The sequence below is a fragment of the Littorina saxatilis genome, linkage group LG11 (assembly GCF_037325665.1).
Source record: "Littorina saxatilis isolate snail1 linkage group LG11, US_GU_Lsax_2.0, whole genome shotgun sequence".
Classification (NCBI taxonomy): domain Eukaryota; kingdom Metazoa; phylum Mollusca; class Gastropoda; order Littorinimorpha; family Littorinidae; genus Littorina; species Littorina saxatilis.
The window spans coordinates 29,811,285-29,819,088 of record NC_090255.1 but is presented as its reverse complement, the minus strand read 5'-3'; positions in this window follow the sequence as shown (position 1 = coordinate 29,819,088).

Below are 7,804 nucleotides of genomic sequence, written 5' to 3'. Positions count from 1 at the left end.
TGTGTGTGTGTGTGTGTGTGTGCCGGTGTGTGTGTGTGTGCGCGCGTGTTAATCTGTGTTTAAATACTGGTCTGTTATTTTTCGCCTAGCGCGCTCACCCAATACAGATAGCGCACTGAGTCGCCACTCACTGCATGCCTTCACAAAAAATACTGCCGAAAGGAGAAACGCTTGAAAGGAAGGGTGGCGCGTTCATGAGTGATTGTGCAATTTCTAACTTGAGCAGGCTGAGGGAGTGTTAGTGAGGATGATTGGCTTGATAATTTTAGCTACTTGGCCAGTTGGGGAAATTGCATGTTGTTGTTTTTCAATATTTATTTTTAGTTTTAAATTTGTAAAGAGCTTATATTTATATTCAGTGATCGCGCTAGATATCTTTCAAACCGGTATGACATCATGAGCGGCACAATGCTCTCACGAAAATCAACCTGCCAATGCAACCAGTCAAATGCAAACATTGACTAAATCAATGTTTATCAATGCCATCGACACGCAGACGTTTTCTGTGGAATAAATTCGGGTTATCCCCCCCCCCCTGGTTGTCAAAAAAGTGTTGACGCGCAGAGCCGATGTCAAAATCACCGAGTGACTTGCTATGCCATCGTAGCATCATCAGGGCCCGTATGCATGAACTAGAAGTAAGAAACACTGGAAGTAGAGGCCTCTTTTCGAAGTGGGAACTCCCGAAGTCAACTTTCTAACTGTTCACAATGCATGAACTGACTTGAACACCAAAGTAGTGACAGCGAGAGTATTAAGGTCAAGGTCGGGGAAATTGGGGGAATCCCTACTAATACGCATGCGCACGTTTCTATCAACATAGCAGTCAACGAAAATGGCAAGGCACGTGTGCCGCTCAAAAAGAAAGTAGACACGGAGGGGCGTTCTGCGCCTTTTTCAGATGGTGAAATTGCTGTCCTCTTGACAGAAGTGTTTTACGAAAGAACGGTTATTCTGTCCAAATTTCAGAACAGTCTAACTGTTAAACATAAAGACGTTGTCTGGTCCAAAATTGCCAAAGAAGTGTCGGTCTCTCTCTCTCTCTCTCTCTCTCTCTCTCTCTCTCTCTCTCTCTCTCTCTCTCTCTCTCTCTCTCTTACGACACACGCACACACAGACAAACGTACACTCATGCACATACTGACACTATGACACAAGTGACACTGACGGCACACATAAACACACACATACACCACACACTGCACACACACACACACGCGCGCGCTCGCGCGCACACATACACACACACACACGCACCCATACACGCACGCACAGAGTCACAAACAAATAACCACACACTCACTCTCTCTCACTTTCTCTCATTCTCTCTCAATCTACACTCATACACACACTGAAACTAGGATGACACAAGTGACACGTCACACACACACACACACACACACACACCCCCCCCCCCCCCCACACACACACACACACACACACATACTCACCGTAGTGACACACATATACACACGCGCGTACAGTTGAAAGTCAAGACATGATATGATTTTTTCAAAGCATAGGAAGGTTTCTTTTGCAAATGAATAAAATTAACACTGAGGCAAAACCCGGTTTTTGCAGTCGGAATGCAATTGCGGAGGCTTAAAAAGGAAAAGATTAATAAAAAAAAATATATAGCTCCCGGCGGAACTTGAACCCGGAGCGAATGAACGAGAGTCCGGAACCGTTACCACTGCACTATGTTACTCGTGTAGAATAGAGGCATGATGAAAAAAGGCATTCTGAGTTATTCAGTCGTGCTGGTTTGAAAGCTCGCCACCTTCGCCGAATGACTCGAGCACGTTTTTTTCGGTCAGTAACTGATCGAACTGTCGCTTTTGAGTCACTCTGTTTTAAGCATTTCACCTAAATTAAACAAGAATGTCACAGTCCGTGTCTATGGTGCAAGGTAGGAGACCGTCTCATTGTAGCCAAGTTACGACAGTTGCTCGATTGACGCATTTCACGTCTTCGATATTGTGTCTGAGATCATTTCCCAATGAGCTGCCTTTAAAAACGGAATGTCCTGCAATTGTAGTATGCGCTGGAGGTTTCTTTTGGATGGGTAAGGACCCTTGAGATGCGATATCGTCGTATGATTATGTGAAGCGAGAGGCCCTTGACATTGGAAGTGGGAACTTCGAAAGCAAAGTTGCCAGCTACTCGGTATGCACGAGCTAAATTGAACGCCGAAGTAGTGGCTTCGAGAGTTCTGAGGTCAAGGTCGAGAAAATTGGGGGAATCCCAATTAGTGCGCATGCGTTTGTAAACGGTAGGCTTGGTGACCAGAAGAAACGAATCTCATCGCGAGTTCGTAAATGGGCAAACGTTGATCGCGCTGTAGCTTTTACTATAATTGTTGTTTTTAACTGGTTGAACGAAAGCTGTGATAATTGTCCTTAAATAGAATGACTGTCTATAATAATGATTTCGTTGACCAGAATGTTGGGGACAATAAAAAAAGGTTGTTTATGTGGTAGCGAAGTCGGTTAACTTAAAACTCTTTTTGTAGTGTTTTTTTTAATGATTGTGTATCGGTAAAACTGCTGGACAAAAATAGTTTGGTCAGAGCGAATGTTTGTGTTACTGGTAAATTTAAAAAGGCAGAACTCCATTTTTTGGGAATCAAGATATAAGGTGTAGTGAAAAGAAGATAAGTTCAGCAAATTTCATATTATTTGAGAAAATGTGTGTCCGAATTTTTAAAACAGAAAAATTGTTGTACTTAGGTGTTTGTAAATTACGTTTGTCCTCGTTAATTGTGAAGAGGATGTATGTTTATATAAAGTTCAAAGTCAAGATTGGATTTTTGTAGCCTACGTGCGTGTGTGCATGTGTATTAGACATAATACATAGACATAGAACACTTTATTATCTCAATTACGATAAACTCGGGTGTGGTGAATCACAATAAACAGCATAAAACGTAAGAACATGAATAAAATATCAAGGCGCAAATATAGTCAGCTCATCATAGTGTGGGGAGTGGGTACACACACACACACACACACACACACACACACACATACACACACACACACACCGTCGAACACACACATAACGTCGAACACACACACACACACACACACACACACACACACACCCCGTCGAACACACACACACCGTCGAACACACACATAACATCGAAAACACACACACACACACACACACACACGCACACACACAAACACACACACAAACACACACACACACACACACACACACAAACACACACACACACAAACACACACACACACACGGCACGCGCGAACACGCAAACAAACGTATGAAGGAACAGACGCACAATTATACCCGCACGCACGCACACACAGGCAGACAGGCACTCGCACAAATACATACACACACACACACACACACACACACACACACACAGATAAAGCAATGACAAAAAAAATAGCAGAAACTTACACTTCAACACTCACACACACACACACACACACACACACACACACACACACACACACACACACACACACACACACACACACACACATGCACATTTTCATAGAAACACAGTAACCCCCTCGTATAAGCTTGAATGAAAGAGTGGTGGCCAATGACTCAGAACAAACAAAAGTCAAAGCTGGCAACTCAGGTTTGTATTCAGGGAAATTTGCACGAAATGCATGCAGAAGATACGACTTTTCCCTCTATTTTCTCTCTTTGGGAGCGTCAGCTCAGTTTGACATGAAAAACTGAAGAAAAGCCCTGCCTTTTTGCACTGAGAAACTGTGGAAGTAGCGTGTTTACTACTGGGTCTGGCTGTAGTACATTTACCCTCATTTACTTCCTCGTTAGCTTCCAAAGTAAACTCTTTTTTCGTCCCATGCATGCGAAAGCGGAAATGACCTTCTGTATTCGTCCGAAGGAAACGGCTGAGTCTCAATATTAAGCTCAAAGAGAATGTTTTGTGTATCATTTCACGTGTTTGGGGGCTGCTGTGTAACTCGTCAGTTGTAGTGGACTAATTGCAGGCCGCTAGAATGTTGTACACCCTTGAGAGCGTACGAAAAGCGGAAAACATCGGCGCGAGTTGCACTTTCGATTTGTCGAGGCTCCAGGTTCCTCTCATGGAGTGGTGTGGACACCGAGCCCGTTCTTGACAAACTTCTCGAAGTTGGTGAATGGTTATTTCGAGTTTGTTGCATGAAGTGAAAGCTTAATCATTTTTGTTTGTGTGTGAGTTTCGTGCGTTCGGGAAGGGGGTGCAGAAAGTGATGTAGAAAGCTTGAAACGGAGCGAGTCGGCAGTGGGGAGCACTCTGCGTTATATTCCTTGTAGTCACTGATATAGTACTAGTAGTATGTCGTAGTAGTGGACTGTAAATAATGATCGACCGGCGATTTGATACAAGCTCCTGTGGATGGAAACGCCGGTTCTCCGCGCAAATGTTGCCGTGCGCTGTAGGTCGTCCAGACTGCCATACACCCACGCCATAGAGCTCAACTTATCAGGCAAGTTTCGTTTCTGAAAAATTCTACTTTCTCTTTACCTCCTGACGTAAGCAGAAACGCGCTTCACTCCGCAGTTGGCAACGAAATCAATAGCGGTAACATGTTTGTCGCTGCTCTCACTTCGCTGTGCAGACCGCACTGCAGCGACACACTGACACACAGTAGGTTAGCCTATATCAAATGTTCTTGATTCATACAACAAGGGTGTCAGACTGAATGCACTGCTAGTGCTATGCTAACTTGGTGTTTCTGTCCCCAGAACTAGCGTCTATTTGGGACATGACGTGGTTATTATATGATTGGAACTGAATGCAAGCAGAGGAGTGTTTTATGTCTTGGTGTGTTGTGTGTTTTACTTCTCGGTGTCTCTGCATTCACACTCACCGTGCCGGCCTTGGTTTGATCAGTACAACTTGCTTCTTCCATCTACTATATAATACTGGTAGGATTTTCGGTGGTTTTTCGATTCCTGTCACCAAACCGCGCGGATTTGTGCCTTCTCCTTCGGTTGCTATGCCAACGTGACCCAGGAAATCGATTCCGCTAGGTCCCGACTTCCAATTTTGTCCACGAACAAAGTTTGAAGAGGTTTGTCTCGCAAATTTGAGCAGAAAACAGTGAACTTTGACCTGAACTTTGACATCGCGGCGAAAGAGATCTGTGATTGGTTCTTCTTCTAAACACTACATTAAACACTACGCGACCGCACCTCAGACGAACCTAGCTGTGTGTTTTATTTCTCTACCCCAGACGAACCTAAAATAATAAGAAGATAGATAGATCTGTTTATCTGTTAATGGAACTCCAAAATATTCCATAGATTTGTTTACTTAATTTTTAAAAGATAAGTTCGAAACATTATCACCTGATAAGTCGCCGTATAACCTTATAGGTTCCAGCGACTAAATATTTTCCCCCGGTTCAACCATAGACATGTACGTCATCATGATCTCCCCTTAATTTGACCGTTATTTTGGCTGTCTTAGTGAAATGGTAAGATATATCTCTATGTTTTTTACATGTAAGTGTTCGGAAAAAATACAGTTATAGCAGCTATGTACAAAAATAAGCAGCATATGCTCTTTTCGCCAAAGTAAAGTCCTTTTTTCTTCTGGTTTCTTATATGTGTCACAGCACACCGCAAGCTTTTAGGCGAATAGCAAGTGAGTGGTATATATATATCATCAATTTTATAGTAGATAACGGTGTAAATTACTTACCATGTTCATGTCCGTTATACGTTTTCCATATTCCATATGTGTCATTTAATTGATGCCATGTATGTGTGTGTTTGTGTACATGACTTTAATTAAGCATGGAAGCATGGATGGATGTGTGCACTCGATTGTGTGTGTGAACCATGTATATATTTTCTGTTGTCAATTACATATGTTATACTATGCGTTTGAATCATTAAGTATTTTAGACGTCATACTTTTTTTCGTATCTTCACGATGGCTTTTTACCCGTTTAAATTTTAATGCTTCCAACTTTCAAAGCGCTGCACGGCTGGGAAGAGATGCGCACTTTTATCACTGTTGTTCATGTAGACGTAATCATGGATTCATGCAAACGTCATACCTGCTGTATTTTATTTTGTTTGTTTGTATAGTCGCGTGCGGTCGCGCAGTCTTTTTGGTCAGTTCCGATTACCTCCCATTGATGCGAAAACCTATATGACTGTTTTTTGTTATTTTTCTCTCTGTTAATTCACCAGTGGCTATGTAACATGTGTTATACCTTATAGGTTCCAGCGACTAAATATTTTCCCCCGGTGCAACCATAGACATGTACGTCATCATGATCTCCCCTTAATTTGACCGTTATTTTGGCTGTCTTAGTGAAATGGTAAGATATATCTCTATGTTTTTTACATGTAAGTGTTCGGAAAAAATACAGTTATAGCAGCTATGTACAAAAATAAGCAGCATATGCTCTTTTCGCCAAAGTAAAGTCCTTTTTTCTTCTGGTTTCTTATATGTGTCACAGCACACCGCAAGCTTTTAGGCGAATAGCAAGTGAGTGGTATATATATATCATCAATTTTATAGTAGGTAACGGTGTAAATTACTTGCCATGTTCATGTCCATTATACGTTTTCCATATTCCATATGTGTCATTTAATTGTGTGTTGCTTGATGCCATGTATGTATGTGTGTGTGTACATGACTTTAAATAAGCATGGATGGATGTGTGCACTCGATTGTGTGTGTGAACCATGTATATATTTTCTGTTGACAATGTTGTCAATTACATATGTTATACTATGCGTTTGAATCATTAAGTATTTTAGACGTCATACTTTTTTTCGTATCTTCACGATGGCTTTTTACCCGTTTAAATTTTAATGCTTCCAACTTTCAAAGCGCTGCACGGCTGGGAAGAGATGCGCACTTTTATCACTGTTGTTCATGTAGACGTAATCATGGATTCATGCAAACGTCATACCTGCTGTATTTTATTTTGTTTGTTTGTATAGTCGCGTGCGGTCGCGCAGTCTTTTTGGTCAGTTCCGATTACCTCCCATTGATGCGAAAACCTATATGACTGTTTTTTGTTATTTTTCTCTCTGTTAATTCACCAGTGGCTATGTAACATGTGTTACAGAATTGCACCGGTGTAAGGGTTAACATTTTATTTTTCACCAAGAGAATATAATTCATTATATGCGGGATAATGTGCGGGGGGGGGGGGGGGGGGGAGGGGTGCAAACAACATTTTCACAAGCACATAACCAACAAAATGACATCGCATGCGCAGCACACAAAGTGCGTAGCACGGGTACCACTAGTTGAATGAATTAGTACATGTCTCTACATCGCAATGTCTGCAGAATACAGACTGTGAAAATGAAATCCAGCAAGACGTAGCCACAGTCTCCAGTCTTTCTCGGTGCGAAGTTTGATTCAAGCGCACAATCCAAAATGGCGACGGGCGGAGCGTCAACACGGAAGGAGGAAGACTTTCGTCACACCTGTGGTCTGTGTATGGAGCCTTACCGAGGGCGTACACCTAAAATCTTGCCGTGTTTTCACACCTTCTGCCTGCCCTGTCTGACCGCTTTGCAGGCTTCTGTTACCATAGCAACTCCGAGTCCGGGAAATCCCCCTGAAGACGATGGCCGGCAACCCGAAGGCGAAGAAGCACAGTCTGAGACGAACACCGATGACAACGAAAAGAAAACGCAAGAGACTCCAGACAGCAAAGAGGAACCTGATGACGTCACATTTTCTTCAAATGACGTCAGCACAAGCAGTCATGACTCGAGAAAAGCTGTATTGCTGTGTCCTATGTGTCGAGCTCCTGTCCCTGTGCCTGAAGGGGGCGTG